We start from the raw sequence: 20,684 nt of genomic DNA, 5'->3' as shown, positions 1-20,684 counted from the left end.
TTCATCCATGTTGTAGTTTATGACAGGATTTCCTTTAAGCCTGAATAATATCTTATTATACATATGTACATCATTTTCTGTATCCAGTGATCCATTGGTAGACGTTTGGCTTACTTCTACCTCTTGGTTATTGTGGATAGTGCTGCTCTGAACATGGGTATGCAAATATCTCTTCAAGACCAAGCCTTCACTCCTTTTAGATATATATCCAGAAATGGGATTGCTGGGTATATGGTAATTCTATTTTTAATTTTTTGAGCAACATCTGTACTGTTTTCCATAATGGTTGCACTATTTTACCATTCCACTAACAGTACACAGGGTTCCGATTTTTCTACATCATTATGAACCTTTGGTATTTCAGTTTTGTTGATATTAGCTATCCTGATGGGTGTGAGGCGATATCTCATGGTTTTGATTTGTATTTCCCTGAAGTTTAGTGATTTTGAGCACCTTTTCATATGCGTGTTGGCATTTGTACATCATCTTTGGAGAAATGTCTATTCAGGTGTTTTGCCTGTGTTTTAATTGAGTGATTTTTTGTTGTTAAGAAGGAGTTCTTAATATATTTGGTTATTGATCCCTTATCAGTTATATAATTAGCAAATATTTTAGACTTTTCACTCTATTGATTGTAGCCTCTGATGCACAAAAGTTTTAAGTTTGAGATGGTTCCATTTATCTGTTTTTGCTTTTGTTGTCTATACTTTTGATGTCATATCCAAGCAATCATTGACAAGTCCAAAATCACGAAGTTTTGTGCCTAAGTTAATCTTCTAGGAGTTTAATAGTTTTAGGTCTTTATTCATTTTTTTGTTAGTTTCTATATGTGGTATAAGGGGCCACCTTCATTCTTTTACGTGTGACTCTCTAGTTCTCCCAGCATCAGTTGTTGAAGAGTGTTCTTTCCCACTGAGTGCTCCTGGCATTCTTTTCAAAGATCATTTGACCATATACATGACCATATACATGAGGGTTTATTTCTGGACTCTGTTCTTTTCCATTGGTCTTTTTGTCTGCCTTTATGCCAGTAGTACACTGTTTTGATTAGTATAAGTTTGTAATAAGTTTTGAAATAAATTGTGAGCCCTTCAGCTTTGTTCTTTTTCAAAATTATTTTGTGTATTGGGTCCCTTGAGATTCTATATGAATTTCAGGATGGATTTTTCTATGTTTGCAAAAAAAAAAAAAAATTAGCCATGGAATTTTGATAGAAATTGTGCTGAATCTGTAGATCACTTTGGATAGTGTGGACTTCTTTAATAATCCTAGGTCTTCCAATCCATGAACATAAGGCTGCTTTCACTTATTTTTGTCTCCTTTAGTTTTTTGCAGCAATGTTTTGTATGTAATACCTGTTTTAAAGTCCTTCCTTACTTACACTTTTGTCATTTCTGGGTCCATTTTTAGAACTGATTTTTCCTCCTTCAGATGGATTGTATTTTCGTATTTCTTTTTTTTTTTTTTTAAAGATTTTATTTATTTATTTGTCAGAGAGAGAGCGAGCGAGAGCGAGCATACGCAGACAGAGTGGAAGGCAGAATCAGAGGGAGAAGCAGGCTCCCTGCGGAGCAAGGAGCCCGATGTGGGACTCGATCCCAGGACGCTGGGACCATGACCTGAGCCGAAGGCAGCTGCTTAACCAACTGAGCCACCCAGGCGTCCCTGTATTTTCGTATTTCTTTCCCTGCTTACTAATTTTTGTTTGGATATCAAACATTGTGAATTTTGTTGTTTGGAGCTGGTTTTCTTTGTATTATTTTTAATATTTTGAGGTTTCTTCTGAAATATAGTTAAGTTACTTAGATATAGTTTAATTTTCCAAGGCTTGCTTTTTAAGCTTTGTTAGGTGAGACCTGAGCATCCTTTAGTATAAGCTAATTTGTTCCTACTACAGGCACAGTGCCCTTCTGGGTATTCTAGCTGTTGCCCATTGTTATAGGATTTCTTCACTCTGTGAACTCTTATCAATCCTGGGTGAACTTTGGTGATTGTTTTCCTTGCTCCTTTCTGGTGGTTCTGTCCCTGGTTTCAGATAGTTTCCCTGCATCCATGTGCTGATCAGTATTTCAGCAGGAGACTCAGGAGGAATGCTCTACAGAACTCCAGAGCTTTCTTTGTGCTGCTTTCTTCTTTCTGGTACTTTGCCCTGGGAACTGTAGCTGCCTTGGTGTCCCTGAACCCCCTTATCAGTCTTCTCAATTTGGGGAGTCTGTCTGGATCTTGTTTTCCCATCTTAGTATTGTATCCTGGAAACTCTACACTTGGGAAGTCTTATAGCTTACTTTTTTTTGCCTCTTTCAGAGATTGTGCTGCCTGTTGCCCAATGTCTGAAAGCTTTTCACTATTGTGTCCATATTTTTAGTTTTAAGATGGGAAGATAAATCTGGTCCTTGATACTTCATCATGGTTAGAAGTGGAAGCTCCTGCATATTAAGTTTTAAAGTTATAATTTTAAGGGAAGGTACATAAAGTACCATTTTTTTATTGTTGTAATTAAGTCCCATGATTTCAGAATGTTATTAGCTTTACAAATCCAGAACCAAAATTTGCCATATGTTTCGACTGGATGAATGTGTCTATGTTCATCCTCCTCAGCATTCCTATTTCATTTAAAACAAATGTAGGAACGTATGATGAGTTAAAAGGTGAACAACTAATTGCATTTTCTTCTTTTATAAACCCAGTTCTCATGGCAAAAATTGTGTGAGTGTGAAAAACATGACTAGATTATTACTAGGGGACATTAATGAGAAGTGTTTGTTTCTCTAAGGCAGTAATCATTCAGTTTATTTTTACCACCATTAGAAAATATTTGCAATAATGACAAAAATGCTGCTGTGATCCAGAGTTATTTTTTATATTGTGAGCAGTCAATTTAACTTAACCTTTGAAGTAATAGGTATTAAACACTGTTAAAAATCTCTGTGGAGGAAATGGACTTTAAGATATTAGAGGAGTGTATCTAAAAATGTCTCCTCATTGATCACAGGCAACTGAAATGACCTTTGTCTTTTGATGGAGGTGGATTTGTAAATTTGTAAAATCAAAAACATAGGGATAGTTTTCTTGTGCTTATCCTATTCTTATCCATCACTGCAACCACACTAAATGAGAAAATAAACTTAATTATAAGAGGAAGGCTGTTTGTGTATTAAGTTGATAGTTTGTATATAGAAAATTAACATGAAAAGGAAGGTTTTAAAATCTGAATTAAAGCTTACTATAGCTATTTTCTTTTTTACTTTGACATAATTTCAGACTTCAAGGAAGAGTTACATAAGAATACTAGGGTGGTCTGGGTGGCTCAGTTGGTTAAGCATCTGAATCTTGATTTAGGCTCAGGTCATGTTATTGGAGTCCTGGGATTGAGCCCTGCATCAGGCTCCAAGCTCAGCAGGGAGTCTGCTTGGGGTTCTTTCTAACCCTCCCCCTCTGCCCCTCCCCTTGCTCATGCTTCCTCTCTCTCTCTAAAATAAATTAAATCTTAAAAAAAAAAAGTAGTATAAAGAATTTCTGTGTACCCTTCAACCAAGATTAACTATATATTACCATTTTCCTACATTTGTTTTATCCTTACTTTTATTCATATGTACAATTTTTTTTCCTGACTCATTTGAGTCATGTTATTCCTTTACCTCTGCATACTTCAGTTTTATTTCCTAAAAACAAGATGAGTCACCAACATAAGCAAAATACCAGTGACTAAAAATCAGGAAATTAACATGGATACAATACTATTACTTAATCTGCTCAGTTTACTCACATGTCACCAATTGTCACAATGCTATCCAGATTAACAAAAGAAAATCCAGGATTGCATGCTGCATTTAGTTGTCATGTCTCTTTAAGTTTCCTTTAAACTAGAATATTTCTTAAACCTTTGCTTGTATTTTATGAAAATGACTTTTTTTTTAAGTGTTGAGATGTTATTTTGTTGAATGTCCTTCCATTTTATGTTGGTTGTTTTTTCTTCCATGGTTGGACTTAGTATATATACTTTGGGCAGAAGTACCACAGATATAATGTGTTTTCACAGGGCATTATATCAAGAAGCAAATACTTTAATTTCTCATATTACAGGTGGTGATGACTTTGATCATTTAGTTAAGGTGATAATCTGCCAGGTTTCTCCAAAGTAAAGTCGGTCTTTGTAGCCAATAAATATCTGTGGAGAGAGATTTTGACTATGTAAATATCCTGTTACTCTCAAACTTTTCCATTAGCTTTAATATTTATTGCTGTTTCTTCCATGAATCAGTTAATAAGTTGGTTGCTTAAAAGTTCTCATCACAGGGGCACCTGGGTGGTTTAGTCAGCTAAGCGTTGACTCAGCTCAAGTCTTGGTCTCAGGGTTATGAGTTCAAGCCCCACATTGAGCTCCATGCTGGGCTTTACACTGAACATAAAGCCTACTTAAAAACAAAACAACACAAAAAAACCCCTCTTCATCACAACCATGACTACCCATTCAGTAGAGCATGCAACTCTTGATCTAGGGATTGTGAGTTCAAGTGCCACATTGGATATAGATCCTGTCAAAAAAAAGTTCTTATAACAAGGAGAAAAAATTGTAATTGACATAATAGATGTTAACCAAATTTATTGTGGTGACCATTTCACAATTGTACATATATCAAATCATGTTGTACAACTAAGTTTTTTATATAGTGTTCTGTATCAATTACATCTCAGTAAAACTGGGGGAAAAGATTGTTGCCAAATGTCGACTTTTTTCCCCCTAATTCTCTAATTTCTTCTGTGTTAGCTGACTCCCGCTATAATGAAAAGCTTTCCTCTCATTCACTCATTTATTCATTCATATCAGTATAGACTCATTGATTCTTACTTTCACTTTCATGTCCCTGTTATTCTTTGATCACCTTCTTAATATCTGACCCCATGAGATGTTCCAGAATCATTTTGTACTGTTTCTGTGTCAACTAGAATCAGGCATTTCTCTAAGGAGCCTTGGTTTCTTTTACTGTAGAATGGTATTTAGAGATTTGGTTACTACATGGGCTTATTGCTACTAAGGAATCATTGCTTCTAGGCCTTCTCAGTGGACATAGCTAAATGTATTATATATATATGAGTATGTATGTGTGTGGATCTGTGCAGTACCCCTTTATTTTCAGAAAGGATTATTGAGTTAAGCAGTGCCATGGCTGCTAAGAATAAAAAAGTGAATATATTCTTAAGCTGCGTGACCAAGGGATCGTGTCCCCATTAATAGAAGTTACAAGTCTATTGTGTTTTGTATTCTTCAGATAAATAGATTATTTTGTTGGCCAACTAGATTTTAGGAATTATTTACATCTTATCTGGTGAGGAAGAGGACTTGGATGGTGAGAGGAATGAAAATCATGTTCCATGAAGAACAGTTGAAGGAGCTATGAACATTTAGTTGGGAAAAGAAAGATTAACAATAGCATATGTTTATTATTTTATCTGAAGCCTGAACATATGGTAAATATATTTTTTACTCATTTAGAGTATATAACTAATACTGGTGAATGGAACTTAAGAGAGACATAATTTCTCTTTGCATAAGGAGAACTTTGAGGCAGACTCTTAATGGAGTGAGTTACTTTGAAAACTTCAAACTCATTTATTACCTCTGTAAAATCAGAGGGAAAGTTTGCACATTTTAATATAATTAATTCATGCTGTGAGAAGTTGGAACTACTTGAAAGACAGCTTAGTATGCTATATTTAGTGGCTTAGTTAATTGTATGTCTCACAAGATGCACCGTGAAGAAAGGATTCTGTTCTAAATAAGTGTAACATAATGTGTACATAGTCTTCTCTTGGATATTAATAATGCACAGGAGAAGGCTCCGAGGCATCCTTAAGTAAGGAAACTTTTATCTGACTTTTTCTAAACTAGTAGATTTAGGGGACAGGTTAGGCTGCAGATGGAATCTATATACATCGTATCTAAACCAAGATACCTGAAGTGATCACCAAGGTACTAAATAAAGCCAGAGAAGATGTCCAAGCACTGAACTCAAGGAGAAGAAAAGAGCCAGCAAAGAAACTGAAGAGTAGCCAAAAAGTTAAAACCCAAGAGAGATTTCCTAGAAGCTAAGTGAGAAAGTGTTCCAAGAGGAGGGAACATAATTGGGTGCATCAAATACTGCAGGTAGATTGAGTACAATGAACAACCGAGACTGGACCATTGGATTTAGCAATGAGAGGTCATTGGTATCCTTCAAGAGAGCTTTCAGTAGTGTGGGGAGTAAAGGCGTGGTTGGATTGGAGTGAAAAGGTGGAGAAACTGGAAGAGATGGCAAAGCTTTGCTGTGACAGAGAGAAGAGAAATGGAATAGTTGCAGTTGTTGAGCATTACTTTAATCCTTTATTGTTGAAAAGATAAAACAAAAATGAAAATAATAAACTGTGTAGTTGGGCTCATGATTCTGGTTTAAGTAGTAGTTGTAACATGTTTAGAAAGTACTTTTTCTCCGTGGTATGGGTTTGAATGTACTGGAAATTAAACTATTACTTTCCTGATTTATAGAAAATTCTGTCAGATTAGAAGAATGTTGTAAGTTTAGGGACACCCAAGTGGCTCAATTAGTTAAGAAACTGCCTTCAGCTCAGGACATAATCCGGGATCCTAGGATCATGCCCCATATTGGGCTCCCTGCTCACTGGGGAGTCTGCCTCTCACTCTTCCTCTCCCTTGCCCCTCTCCCTGACTCATGTTCTCTGTCTCAAATGAATAAAATCTTTAAAAAAAGAGAGAGAGAGAGAGAGAGAGAGAGAATATTGAAAGAATGTTGTAGGTTTAGTGGCTGTTAAATTGTGGTGCATTCCTGAGTTTCCAGGCAGTTTAGGTCACTTGGCTTGGTAGTTTGTAGTAATATGGAACAAAGCCCCCCCCTCCCCGATTTCATTTTTATTAATCCTGAGTTGATGATGTGGACATATTAATAATGGTGTTGCATAAAATAGTGAGATTTGCTGACCAGCAGTATGTTGATTATTTTAAAAATGACTTGGTTTCTGACGATAGCTTGCTCATCGCATAAGAAGTATTCTGGTACATAAAAGCCATGAATCCTAGTTTTAAGTTGGCTGCTGTAACTATAGGAAAAGAAAACCCAAGGAACACAATTTGATTCTCATTTCTACTTTACCATTAACTCTGCATCTATTTTCTGAGAACTAAGCCCGGTCACTAAGTCCAATTATAGTTGATTCTTGGTTTTTACAGTGGTTGTGTTCTATAAGGCGGGACAAACATTGAATTAGTAAACATTAAAGCATAGCTTCAAGGGGAAATACAGGGTTAAATTCCTGTGAGCCACTGGTCACAACATTTTCATCAACTGATTAATGCACAGCCTTGTTCCATATGTTTTACTGTTTAAAGACATCTTACTTAGTTTTGGTTTATTAACATTGAATTCATGGTGAATAGCATTGTAACTCATATGTAAATGAAATTTATCTAACACATTTTTCTTCATAAGGTATGTTAAAGCCTTCTTTAAAAAAATTTTTTTTGGGGGGGGCGCCTGGGTGGCTCAGTGGGTTAAGCCACTGCCTTCGGCTCAGGTCATGATCTCAGGATCCTGGGATCGAGTCCCGCATCAGGCTCTCTGCTCAGCAGGGAGCCTGCTTCCTCCTCCTCTCTCTCTCTCTCTGCCTGCCTCTCTGCCTACTTGTGATCTCTCTCTGTCAAATAAACAAATAAAATCTTAAAAAAAATTTTTTTTTTTTTAAATTCTATTTAGTTAACATATAATGTGTTATTAGTTTCTGGGGTAGAATTTGGTGCTTTATCAGTGCTCATTCCATCAAGTGCCCTCCTTAATGCCCATCACCCAATTATACCATCTCCCTACCCACCTCTCCTCCAGCAACCCTCAGTTTGTTTCCTGAAGTTAAACATCTCTCATGGTTTGCCTCCCTCTCAGTATTCATCTTATTTTATTTTTCCTTCCCTCCCCCTATGGTTGTCTGTTTTGTTTCACATAAGAGTGAAATCATACAGTATTTGTCTTTCTCTGACTTTTTTAACTTCGCATAATACCTTCTATGGCTTTTTGATTAATATTCCATTCTATGTGCATACACACACACCCCCACATGTCTATCCATCACATGTCTATGGACATCTGGGCTCTTTCCACATTTTGGCTATTGTGGACATTGCTGCTATAAACTTTTGGGGTGCACGTACCTCTTTAGATCATGATGTTTTTATTGTTTGGATAAATAATAGTGCAGTTGCTATGTCATAGGGTAGTTCAGTTTTTAACTTTTTGAGGAACCTCCATACTGTTTTCCAGAGTGGCTGCACCAGTTTGCATTCCAACAAATGTAAGAGGATTCCCTTTCTCCACATTCTCCGCAACATCTATTGTTCCCTGAGGTTTAATTTTAGCCATTTTGACCAGTGTTAGGTGGTATCTCATTGTGGTTTTGATTTGTACTTCCCTGATGCCAAGTGATAGTGAGCATTTTTTATGTGTCGGTTAGCCATTTGTATGCCTTCTTTGGAGAAATGACTGTTCATGTCTTCAGCCCATTTCTTGATTAGATTTTTTGCCTTTTGGGTGGTGAATTTGGTAAGTTCTTCATAAGTTTTGAGTACTAGGCTTTTATGTAATAAATCATTTGCAAGTATCTTCTCCCATTCTGCAGTTTGCCTTTTAGTTTTGTCAACTGTTTGTTTGCCCTGCAAAAGCATTTTCTTGTGATGAAGTCTCAATAGTTCATTTTTGCTTTTGTTTCCCTTGGTGTTGGTGATGTGTCTAGCAAGAAGTTGCTGTGGCCAAGGTTAAAGAGATTGTTGCCAGTGTTTTCCTCTCAAAGACTTCTTGCATTGGGAACACTAGACAGCACTTCAGCACTACCCTTGGGGGTCATTTTAAACAAAAATCAGCAACAAAAAGCAAAAAATTGAAAAACTGTCACAAAGCAGACCACAAAAAGGAAACTTATTTATAGTTGAAAGCTATCTTAAGAAGACAGCATCATCTTGTTTGATGTGAGCTGGAAACCTGCACATCAGGCATCTCAAGATTTTTGCTACTCTGTGCATGTCTGGAAACGATTAGGAAAGTACTGTGAGTATTGATTTTGAGCTTACAAATTAAAAATTAGATAGCAGGCAAATTTGCATATAGCAGAATCTGTGAATAATGAAGACTACATTAGGTAAGAGGTGGTTGTCCAAAATGTTAAATGAATATTTTGGAAGATATTTACATAATGAAATCATATTAACGAACATTAGGATTCCAGTTTGCTGAAACTGTAACTATTTGGAAATTGAAATCTAAAACTTGTAATTTTATCGAAGTTCTTCAGATATATGTATTAAGAGTATAATTCTGGTGCCAGTTCCAATGTGTATGTTTTTCCCACACCACCAAGCAATTTTCCAGCATCAGCTGGGTATCCTATAATTCAGCTCAATTTTGGCACTATCACCTGGAGGTAACATTACATCCTGCCAGTTAAGGGCTGTGTTGTACAACACTGCAACCCATCCCGCATGCCAGTCACAGGTCAGGTTGTCACCAGTGCTTCTTACTTACCTATAAATTGGAGGTTCCTATGACCCCCTCCTGGAGTTCAGGTAATTTGCTGGAGCACCTCACAGTACTCAGAGAAACATTTTACTTACTAGATTACTGATTTATTACAAAAAGGTGTAACAGGAACAGATAGATATGAGAAGCATAGGACATGATATGGAGAAAGGGCACAGTTTCCATGCTGTCTGAGCACACTGTTCTCCTCCAGTCTCCACATGTTCACCAACCTGGACTTCTCCAGATCTTGTACTTTTGGGTTTTTATGGAGACTTGATTACATAGGCACGATTGATTAAATCATTGACCATTGGCAATTGAACTCAATCTCCAGGCTCTCTCTGCTCGCAGGAGGTTGGGGGATAGTGGGGGTACTAGGACTGAATGTTCCAACCCTTTAATCACATGGTTGACTCCACTGGCAACTAGTACCCTTATATAGGAGCTTTTCAAAAGTCACTTCATTAAAACAAACGACACTTTTACTACTCTCTGTAGGACATTCAAAGGGTTTTAAGAGCTCTGGGCTGGTAATAGGAACGAAGACCGAATATAGAGGACCCTTCAGCAGCAGGGGTTTGAATTCTGTGAGTCCAGTTGTATGCGGATTTTATTTTCATAAATATGGTACTACAAATGTAATTTTTCTTCCTTACAATTTTCTTTTTCTTTTATTCTTTTTTTTTTTTTTTTAAAGATTTTACTTATGTGTTTGACAGAGATTGCAAGTAGGCAGAGAGAGGGAGAAGCAGGCTCTCTGCTGAGCAGAGAGCCCAATTTGGGGCTTGATCCCAGGACCCTGAGATCATGACCTGAGCCGAAGGCAGAGGCTTATTAACCCACTGAGCTACCCAGGTACCCCTCTTCCTTAAAAATTTCTTAATAATATTTTCTTTTCTCTCGTTTCCTTTACTATAGGAGTACAGTATATAATACGTATGACATACAAGATTTGTGTTCATCGGCTATTTATGTTATCAGTAAGGTTTTCAGTAAACTGCAGGCTATTAGTAAAGTGTTGAAGAAGTCAGAAGTCATATGTGGATTTTCAACTCTGCAAGGGGATCTGTGCTCCAACCCTTGTGTTCAAGGTTCAGCTACATTTCTTACTCTGTATCAAAATATCACAAAGAGATGGTTGTACAAAGTTAAGGAAGAATAACCGCCCTAGAGCACTTTGCCCACATTTTCCCTTTTCCAGAGGCAAGTACTTTCAACTTTTTTATTTGATAAATTTTATTTACCTGTCTTTGTAGAGATACACACATGGCTTTGTCATCTGCAGGAACATGGAGAAATAGTCATGCAGTGATATGCAGTGAGAGTGTGGATTTGCTGTTTTAATAGTTTTCAACTAGATCTGCTGTCTTAATAGCTTTCAACTAGATCTCCCACTTCTAGTGGAACCTGTGCTACAGCCTTTGAAACATTTGTTGGTTTTTATGGTGTAAATTGGGTTGATACTCTCTTTGATGCCGTATTGTCTTCTGCTGTCTCAGATCTGCTAGGTCAGTTATTAGTCCTGTATCTTATTTCAAGCTTATTTTTTTTCTTTATTCTCTCTGTGCTTATATGTGTATGCCTTTGCTATAGTTTCAGTTATATATCGTAAAGGAGTAAAGTTAGATGCTGTGTTTAGTCTGCCTTTTTTTCCTGCTGTTTTGAAATACTTAAATCTAAAATTACTCTTTTAAGTAATTAAGTCATTTGAACACCACTGCTAATATGTTCTCACAATTTAATTTCCCGATGATTGTGCCTTAGAAGAATCTGATATGGCTTGTCAAGTAGGTCAGAACAGGGAGAAAGTTATTTTAGACAGAGAAAATATGGCCAGGACTAGAAGGCAAGCATGAAAATGTATGGTACATTCAGAAGCCCACATGGCTAGATTGTAGGATATGTATATGGATGGCAGATTAGATAGGGTAGGTAAGAGGTTGTTAATAGGAGAAGATAAAGATAATGGATGCTACTGATTGTAAAGGTGATAAATCTATGATTGGGTTGTTTAAAAAAAAAAGGGTCTTTTGTCTACTCTACTGATTAAACTATTTTCTTAGGTAATGGGAAATCATTAGATAATTTTAAGGAGGAGAAAGACATGTTGAGGTCAGGAGTTTAGAAAGTGAGGAAGTAGTAAAAGACTTAAAATAGTCCTGGTAATAGATGATGTGGACTTGCACCAGGTCTTATAGTGGGTCAGGGAGGGGTTATATGAGAGGTGTTTTGGCAGTATGACAAATAGACAATATTAATTTATTCCTTCATACTTACCGAATGGCTTCTATGTGCCAGATACTGAACAAGTGGTGGTAAGAAAGGGAAAGAGACAAGAAAGATTATCTCGAGTTCCATGCTTGAACAGCAGATTGGGTAGATAGTAAAAGAGGAGTCAGTTTGAGGAGGGAAAATGCATTTTAGTTGGTCCCCCCTCCCCGCCCCTTGGAGTTACTCAAAACAGGTTCACAGAAGAGCTTAATTTATGGTCCTGTATTTTCTGTTTAGTATCTTGAATTTAGAAGAAGTGAAACTGGGTGTCTTCCCTTTACTTCCTCTGTCAGGAATAACAGAAGTAAAAGTGCAGCTGTTGTTAGTTTTGGTAAAAAAAAAAAAAACAAAACCAAAAAATTCAACTGAGTGATTTTGAAAATTCTGTTGGCTTTATTCAATGATTCATGAATTGGGTGGCATCCCATCTAGCAAATAGAAAGGAGCTCCAAAAAGCTGACCAACTGGAATACTTTTATAGGCAGAAGGGGCAGAGACAAGGAAAGAGGAGATTATTTCATCTTTCTTTGTGGTCCGGAAGGGGTCTATTAGGCAGATTACCTCACTAGTGCTGAACAGGAAGTTCCAGATTCACTGGTTTAAGGTTATATTTCTAGGAGGGGTTGAAGTTGCAGTTAGATTAGGTAGTAAGTCTTAGTTTGCTGATGTGGGGGTTAGAACAAGTGACTCCATTTTGAGCTTGTCTTTTGTTGTTGTTAACATTTTACAACTGTATCTTAGAATATTTAAGTTTTACTTTTCAGTTGAGCCAGTAATTTAAACGAATACATTTAGTACTTGAAATAACAGGGTTTTTCTTCACTAAGAAAGAAGGGAAGAGTAGGTGGGGAGAAGAGAGGGCAAAAATTAGAATAGAAAAGGACAAAAAAGGGGTATGTGCAACTTAATGCCAAATACTTAAAAAACTAGAAGCCAAGGAAGGAATAAGGAGATACTTGGTGTATAGGACAAGCTTTGTAATCCCAATCCCATATTCCAGAAGCCAGACTAAGGAAAGATAAGGCCTACAAAACAGTGAGCATGCTCACCAATACTCTCCAGGGAGGCAGAGCTAAGAGGTGAGTAGGGAGCAAAAAGTCAAGAAAAAATTCTTGAGAAGTTCCTACACACTAAAGCTGAACCTCACAGAGTGAGAGAAAATTGCCATTTTGAATTATGCTTTGATTATGGGCAAGAGCCAAAGCTGATGAAGGTACAATACAGGACACTCAATGAAATTTTAGCAGTGGCCATACTCAATCCAAGCTTAGGTCTCCCTTTTCCTATTTCCTGCATCTCTGGGCTACAGAAAAATAGATTTAAAAGCAGTATCCAGTTCTCAAACTGAAAATTGTGGGTATGTATGCATACACATACACACATGTGAGTCTAGAAATAAAAATGGTTCCAACTAAAGTGAGAAGGGTGTTGAGGTTGTCAAGCAGAACCTGTCGGATGTCAGAATAAGCGGGAGCTCAGTGTTGACTTCCCTGTGTTAAACGCGATCAAGATTTAAGTAAAAAAAGAAAGCATGGCAGCTCTATAGATATGCCACAGGAAAGAAATGACCATGAAAAGACTGTCCTGCATCAGAATAAAGTGTATCCCTGAAATAGAGATTACAACAAATGAAAGAGGAAAAACTGCTCAGGAATATAATACAAAAATTTCTGAAATGAAACATACATTTACAAGTTGAAAGGTGCTAACTACCAGGAAATTTTTTTTTGAAATGCTTAAAATTGACTATACCCCTGTTGTTCGTAACTTTGAAAATGAGAGAATTATTTTGGCATCCTGGCCAGAAAGAGAACATGACCTACAGAAGTGGGACAGAAATTTAGTAGGCTGTAGACTCCTCAATTATGGTCAATTCCGGGAGATGACAGAACAATGTTTACAAAGTTTTGTTGGGAGAAAAGGGTGACACAAAATTATGCCCAACCCTATCCTTTAGATTTGGTTGACTGCTAATAACTGTAGCTGCTTCCAGTCAGCCATATGATTTATATCGAAGTGATCTTTGAAAGGTGCTTATTTTTTTTTTTTAAAGATTTTATTTATTTCACAGAGCGCATGCTCAAGTAGGGGGCGCACCAGGCAGAGGAAGAGGGAGAAGTGGACTACCTACTGGAGTCGTGACCTGAGCTGAAGGCAGATGCTTAACCAACTGAGCCACCCAGATGCCCCTGAAAGACACATATTTTAATGCAGTATACGTTTGTTTAGTTTTGACAAATGCATATACTCTGTAACCCACCTCTGATTTTTAAATCTTGACAGTGTGTTTATGGCTTCTAAACTTATATTGCCATCCCTCATCATTATCTCTGGCTTCAGACTCTTCTTGCTACCTATTTGACTTTTTTATTTTAACGTCTAGTCACTTTAACAGGTGTAACATTTTTGTATGTACTCTCATAAACATTTTTTTAAAAATATGTGGCCATCTCAGAAAATGGCTGAAGCCAAAAACCTAGATTATTCTTTCTTTCCCCCAGCCTGCCTATCCTAGTACATTTCCAGATCTTGTTGATTTTACTCACAAGTAAAACAGAATTGCCCACTTTGTGCCATCTCTACTGATTACACCTGAGCCCAATATATTGTTATCTTCTGCATGGGACTAAGACTTTCTTAACTAGCCTCACTGCTTCCAGTCTTAGCTCTTCAGTCCATTCTGTTCTCTATATAGCTGTCAGAGTGGTCTTTGCAAGACAGAACATCACTGCTTTCTAGAATCACTTCAGTAACTGCCTATCTTTGTAATAAAATTGTTTGCTATGACCTGTGACCCCATAGCCCTTAACCCTCTTTCGTACTTCATCTTGAAGTACTGTCACTTAAGTTCATTATACTAGTGTCACGTTGCCTTCCTTTCTGTTCCTTAAAAATACTAAGTTCAGGCTGCCTGGGTGGCTCAGTCATTAAGCCTCTACCTTGGGCTCAGGTCACGATCCCAGAGTCCTGCAGTGGAGTCCCACATAAGGCTCCCTGCTCAGCGGGGAACCTGCTTCTCCCACTCCTACTCCCCCTGCTTGTGTTCCCTCTCTCTCTCTCTGTGTCAAATAAATCTTAAAAAAAAAAAAAAAATACCAAGATCATTCCAACCGCAAAGTCTTTGTGTTTGCTCCTCCCTCTGCCCTCCCTCAATTAATTCTTCCCGGAGTTGGCTGTTCTCATCCTTCAGATCTCGTTTTACATGTCATCTCACAGGGTCTTCTTTGACCATTCTTTTCAAAAGTTCTCCACTCTATCCCAGTCTTCTCTCCTTATGTCCCTTAGGGCACTTCTTCAGCACAAAATTATCTTGATTTTCATTTTCTTTTTTTTTTTTTTTTTTTTTAAAGATTTTATTTATTTATTTGACAGAGAGAGAGAGAGAGATCACAAGTAGGCAGAGAGGCAGGCAGAGAGAGAGGAGGAAGCAGGCTCCCTGCTGAGCAGAGAGCCCGATGCGGGACTCGATCCCAGGACTCTGAGATCATGACCTGAGCCGAAGGCAGCGGCTTAACCCACTGAGCCACCCAGGCGCCCCTGATTTTCATTTTCTATCTTTGCTCTTTAACTGTAAGTTGCATCATGGCAGGGACCTTGTTTCTTGTTCACTGTTGTATTCTCAGTGCCTAGAATAGTCCAGTATTAGTAAGTGTTTGTAAATATGTATTTTTATTAAATGATCAGACACTGGATTAACTATCTCTGAAGTAATGATTTTCAAATTTTATTCATAGCATTTTTGATGAGGTATAGTTAGGACTTTTTAATCTCTAAATAAAATCATTTTTAAGATTTTTACATCTTTAAGCCATTTGAGTATTACTTAGTGCATTATTATTTTGATAAAGAGTCCTGGACCACTTATTTAGTTAATGTTTCTACTAGACGCCAGTAATAACATATCCATATTTGAATGGAGCCTGGTTGGTTGATGGTAAAAATTTCTTGAGAGTAAATGAGGAATTTAAACCTAAGTTAAGTGAATTATAAGTATTTGATATTTCCAAGTGGCACAATAGTTAAATAAAAGTATTAAATATTTTTTAAAAACAACACAAAAGAATGTTTAAGAAATTGTAGACATGTTGTGGGTATATGCTAATGTTAAAAAACCCTGAAATTTACCAAGTTGGAGTAAAGGACATATAGGATGGGTTAGTTGTACCCATCAAGAAGTTCATGGATGTCTTTGTGGGTACTATTAAGATTAGAACTCTAGAGATTCTCTTAAATTTCACAATAACCCAAAAATGTTTTTGTACATGCAGCTTTAGAGAGAAGTTAATTGCCTGTAATTTTCCTTCTCAGGTTTTATCCTCTAGCCCAGAATACAAACACTATGCATTGGTGCCACGCAAGAAAATAAAAATTATAAATATTCTTTTTACGAACTGGTTGGTGTAAGAGGAAATGCATAGTTCTTTATATTAGATCTCATTTTGCTTTTCATTCTTCTAAGATTGAAAACAACTTTAAACATGTAGTATGCGGTGTTTATTCTTCACAACATTTCCATGAAATCATATCCTCATTTCAGCTTAGAAATGTTCTAAGAAGTTGTAACACTTTATAGGTCACATGATTAGAAAGTTGCAGCCTTGAAGCTAGATTTCCTTCTGCCTATACCATGTTACCTCTACCAGAGTTTCACTGTTTTTGGTATCAGCATAAAAATTTTGATTTGACCGTTAGCATTTATTATCTTTTTAAGGGCAGACGCACTCTGTTCCTGGTTTCTGAAGTAAAAAAATTGGTTATTTTAGCTGTGGAGGAAGCAATGAGTTATATTTAATTATAGCATTTGGAAATGAAGTTAGGCTAGATGTGGCAGGTTTGACTTCAGCTCTTTTTCTTTTCTTTTCTTTTTTTTTTTTTTAAAGATTTTATTTATTTATTTGACAGAGAGAAATCACAGTAGATGGAGAGGCAGTCAGAGAGAGAGAGAGAGGGAAGCAGGCTCCCTGCCGAGCAGAGTGCCCGATGCGGGACTCGATCCCAGGACCCCGAGATCATGACCTGAGCCGAAGGCAGCGGCTTAACCCACTGAGCCACCCAGGCGCCCCTCAGCTCTTTTTCATTGTACTTTTTAATTCTACAAATAGTCATATATTGGTTGAGTGACATATCAGTAAAAACCTGCCATATTTATTATACTTCACCATAATTTTATACCTCTTAGTGTTAGGAAAGAGTATGTTTTTGTGTTTATGTGCATGGTGGTTGTAGTACAAGAGTTGGAGCAGGTAGAATTTTCTGATCTGGTTGTTAAATTGGTTCATCTGTGAGGGTATTTTGGCTAGCAGTTTTAAATTTGGTTTGTGTTTAATATGTACCAAAAAGCTATAGGAGAATTCAGAGATAACGAAGACATTTCTCAAAAAATTTATGGTTGGGGTGGGAGCACATATCAAAAGTACATAAAAAACAAAACAATATATTGAGTATAATGGGAACCTAGAAGAGGATAAGCAATCTTTAGTGGAAGAATTTGGGAGAAACTCATAGAGAAAGTGGAATCTAGGAGGCCTTCTGGAAATCCCCGGTGTTTTGGAAAGAGGTGTTAATTTGGGTACAGAGGTAGCACAGTGTAGAATATGTAGTGTGGTTGAAATAGGATTTATGAGAAGATGGTAGCAGTAATATTGGTAAGTAGGTTAGGATGAGATTTTGGAAGGTTTGAGTATAATTCTACAGGGTAGTTGGTCTAAATGGCTTTCTAAAGGCAGTAGGGAGTGATCTAAGGCTGTTGAACAGAATAATACTGAGATCAGGACTTAGGGAGATTTACATAAACTACCTTTTAAAAATAAGCTTTGTTCCATTTTGTCTAAACATAGTTTTTGCTATGTCAACTTCTGTATATGTAATATTGGTTTAACTAATAGTAGTGTTTTTGGGTGAGTTAGTAAAGGAATTCAGAGAAACTCCTGTACATTATTGGAATTGTTAGTTGTGTAGCCTTTCTTGGTTTGTGGAATGTTTGGCTAGATGGCAAACATTCTCTTAAGTGAGAAACTAAGGAACTCCGAAACTTACTCAAAAGCACATAGCATTTAGCATCAGAACTTGGTTCTAGAACCCAATTCTCCTGATGCTTAGTTATAGCTTTTTCTCTGCTCTACTTCCTCTACTGCATATTATAATGTCCTGGAGGATTACAGTCACGAAGGAGGAAAGACTCCTTTTTTTTTTTTTTTTTTTTTACTTTAGGATGTTTATATATAATCAAATGACTTGTGGCTATACTGCTTTTCATATTTATTTGTTTATTTACTTAAGATTTATTTATTTATTCATTCGACAGAGTGCACAAGCAGGGGGAGCAGACAGAGGGAAAGGGAGAAGCAGGCTCCCTGCTGAGTAGAGAGTATCCTGGGATCATGACCTGAGCCACCCAGGTGCCCCTCATTTTTATTTAAATACGAGATTTCATAGTACAGATCAGTGCTGAGAGAGCCATCAGGCTTCAATACTTTTTGTCCAAGTCAACACTAGTAGGAGGCTTCATCTTGGAGTAAGTAGGATTTGAACTGACTTAAAAGGATGGATGAGTGGAGAAAAGGAATGAGAGTGACAGCAAAAGCAAGACGTCAGGGATGGGTGTAATTTGTTTCTGAGCACAGTAAGAGTTGTAATTAGAACAGAAAAATTTGTTTCAGAATGAGAGAAATGCATTGTAGTATTGATAGACTGCCTTTTTTTTTTTTTTTTTTTAGATTTTATTTATTTATTTGACACAGAGAGAGATCGCAAATAGGCAGAGAGAGAGGGGAGGACGCAGGCTCCCCACAGAGCAGAGAGCCTGATGCAGGACTCGATCCCTGGACTCCGGGACCATGACCTGAGCTGAAGGCAGAGGTTTTAACCCACTGAGCCACCCAGGTGCCCCAGTAGACCGCCTTTTTTTCTAACATAGGGAATGGTTAAAAACCTGACCATTTCTTTGGCTACAAAGAGTACCCCTGGGCATTATTTATTTGATAGTGAGATTTCATAAAGGCAGACTTAACATACAATTCCCTCATTATCCTCCTTTTCCTCTACTCAGGCTTTTGACTTCATAAATGCATTTTGTGTGATTCTTGACATGGTGTAAAGAGTAATTTCAGATGTTTAGACAAGGTGTAACGATTAAAGCAGTCTTAAGGAGAGAATTAGCTCAGAGTAACTGTCTATACCAAGATTTAAATGTGCCTACAGTTAGCTCTGTGGTTTTATAATTGGATTATTTCTATCTTAATACCCATCCTTCTGTCAGATCAGATGGTCAGAAAAGATTAAGAGTCTCAGTTCAAGGTACCTAGTAAGCTTTCTATGCTCCTTTTCCCCGCTGCCCTGTAAATTAACTTTAATGTCATAACTTAGCATTAAAACTGTTGGCTTGAACTGTCATGACAGTAGAGACTATAAACCTGTATTCCTGGACTGCCAGAATCAAAGAAGTTAGAAAGTCTTTGGAAATAATCTTAATTATTTATGAAATCATTTGTTGACTTATTCTTGTTATTTATATTCATGTAAAATATGGGTGTCTTTGGGTGTACTTTGTCAGATGTCTGATTCAGAACTCTATCTCAGCATGCTGTAAAACCTGTTTTAAAAATAGGTATGAGCCACTTGTGTCACTGAAAGGTTGTTGACACAATGGAAAAACTATTAAGTGAGTTTGCAGAGCAAACCTTGCCATTACTGAAGAAAGACTTGCGTTGTTTTTTTTTTTTTAATAGAATTTTACTTCTATAGATCCAGATAAATAAAATGTGTATAACATTCCATATACCTTGGATCCTGTTATAATTGGTTTTCAAAATTTATTTCTAAGTGTAGCTTGGTATAAACCAAAGTATATTAAAAATTATCTTAAATTATTATCTTAAAGGATAATAAAAGATCATTTTATTTGAAGGAGGCAATGTTTTCCTCACTTTCATTGAAGCTTTTAAAATAAAATTATTAGTACTTATAAGCAACCACTTAACTATTCCCCAAATAGGTTAAATATCCCATATACTTAATAGATGGAGTGAATAAAAAAACCTTTCACATTTTGTATATGAAAGGTGTGTTATTTATACTCTTGGGGGCTTAGGAGAGAGGATCTTTATCTAAGTAGATAATCTGGAATTTTTGTCAGTAAAGATTGGGTGATGTGAAGGGAGGGTAAAGTGAAAAGTTGATGTTCTCCTAGCTTTTGTACCTTTTTTGTAGTGCATTTGGCAAGGGTGGGGGGCAGGAGAGGGAAGAAGGAGAGTTCTAACCAGTTTGGAAAATATGTGTCTTGACAAGCATACATCTTGACAAATATAATGAAGGTGTAATGTCACAATTAGTCTTATAGCAGAACCAATGAAATGTGTTAAAACTGATGAATTACCCCTAGACGTCTCCAGGACAGAAAAACCAAAATGGAAGATTTTAAATCAGTAGAGGAGAGCTTCCCAAAAACCCTGATGGGAGAAATGAAAGAAGCCACACCTGACTGAGAAACTTCAGTGGAGGTGAACTTTGAAATCTCTAAATACGCCATGTACATATAGTTGGGAATTGACATTGTGATTTTATGATAGTCTGGTAGCTATTTTTATTTTACATGTCAACAAAAACTGATTGCATGTGTTCCTTTTCTAAACTGTTTGCAATGTTTTAAAAAAGGGAGTACAAATACTTCCAAGTTCCTGGCTTGCAGAATTTTTAATAAATTAATAATAACAAAAAAATTAATAGTAACAGTAATTATAACTGAACAACTGCTGTATATCCTGGACTGTGGTAGGCATTTTAGGTATGATACCTCATCAGTTACGGAAACCCTCCAGGGGATGAATAGGTAGTTATTCCTGTTGTACAAGTGAAAGAAAC

At 36.8% G+C, this 20,684-nt stretch overlaps 1 protein-coding gene across 6 annotated transcripts in view; it reads left to right on the top strand.

The window, feature by feature from the left end:
* PHTF2 (putative homeodomain transcription factor 2) overlaps positions 1–20,684 on the top strand; it is a 120,211-nt gene that overhangs the window by 9,135 nt on the left and 90,392 nt on the right. Inside the window, exon 2 of one of the 6 annotated variants that reach the window (XM_082691891.1) lies at positions 10,252–10,409. The exons of 4 other annotated variants lie outside the window; for them this stretch is intronic. The gene's annotated coding sequence lies outside the window, so the exon portion shown is untranslated. Of the gene's footprint in view, positions 1–10,251; positions 10,410–20,205; positions 20,324–20,684 lie in introns of those variants that run through there. One more of the 6 variants, XM_082691890.1, reaches the window with a different exon arrangement.

Source organism: Mustela nivalis, assembly GCF_964662115.1.
Source record: "Mustela nivalis genome assembly, chromosome: 12".
In the NCBI taxonomy this organism is placed as follows: domain Eukaryota; kingdom Metazoa; phylum Chordata; class Mammalia; order Carnivora; family Mustelidae; genus Mustela; species Mustela nivalis.
The sequence above is the reverse complement of the archived record's forward strand: the minus strand, read 5'-3'. Positions and strand labels throughout refer to the sequence as shown.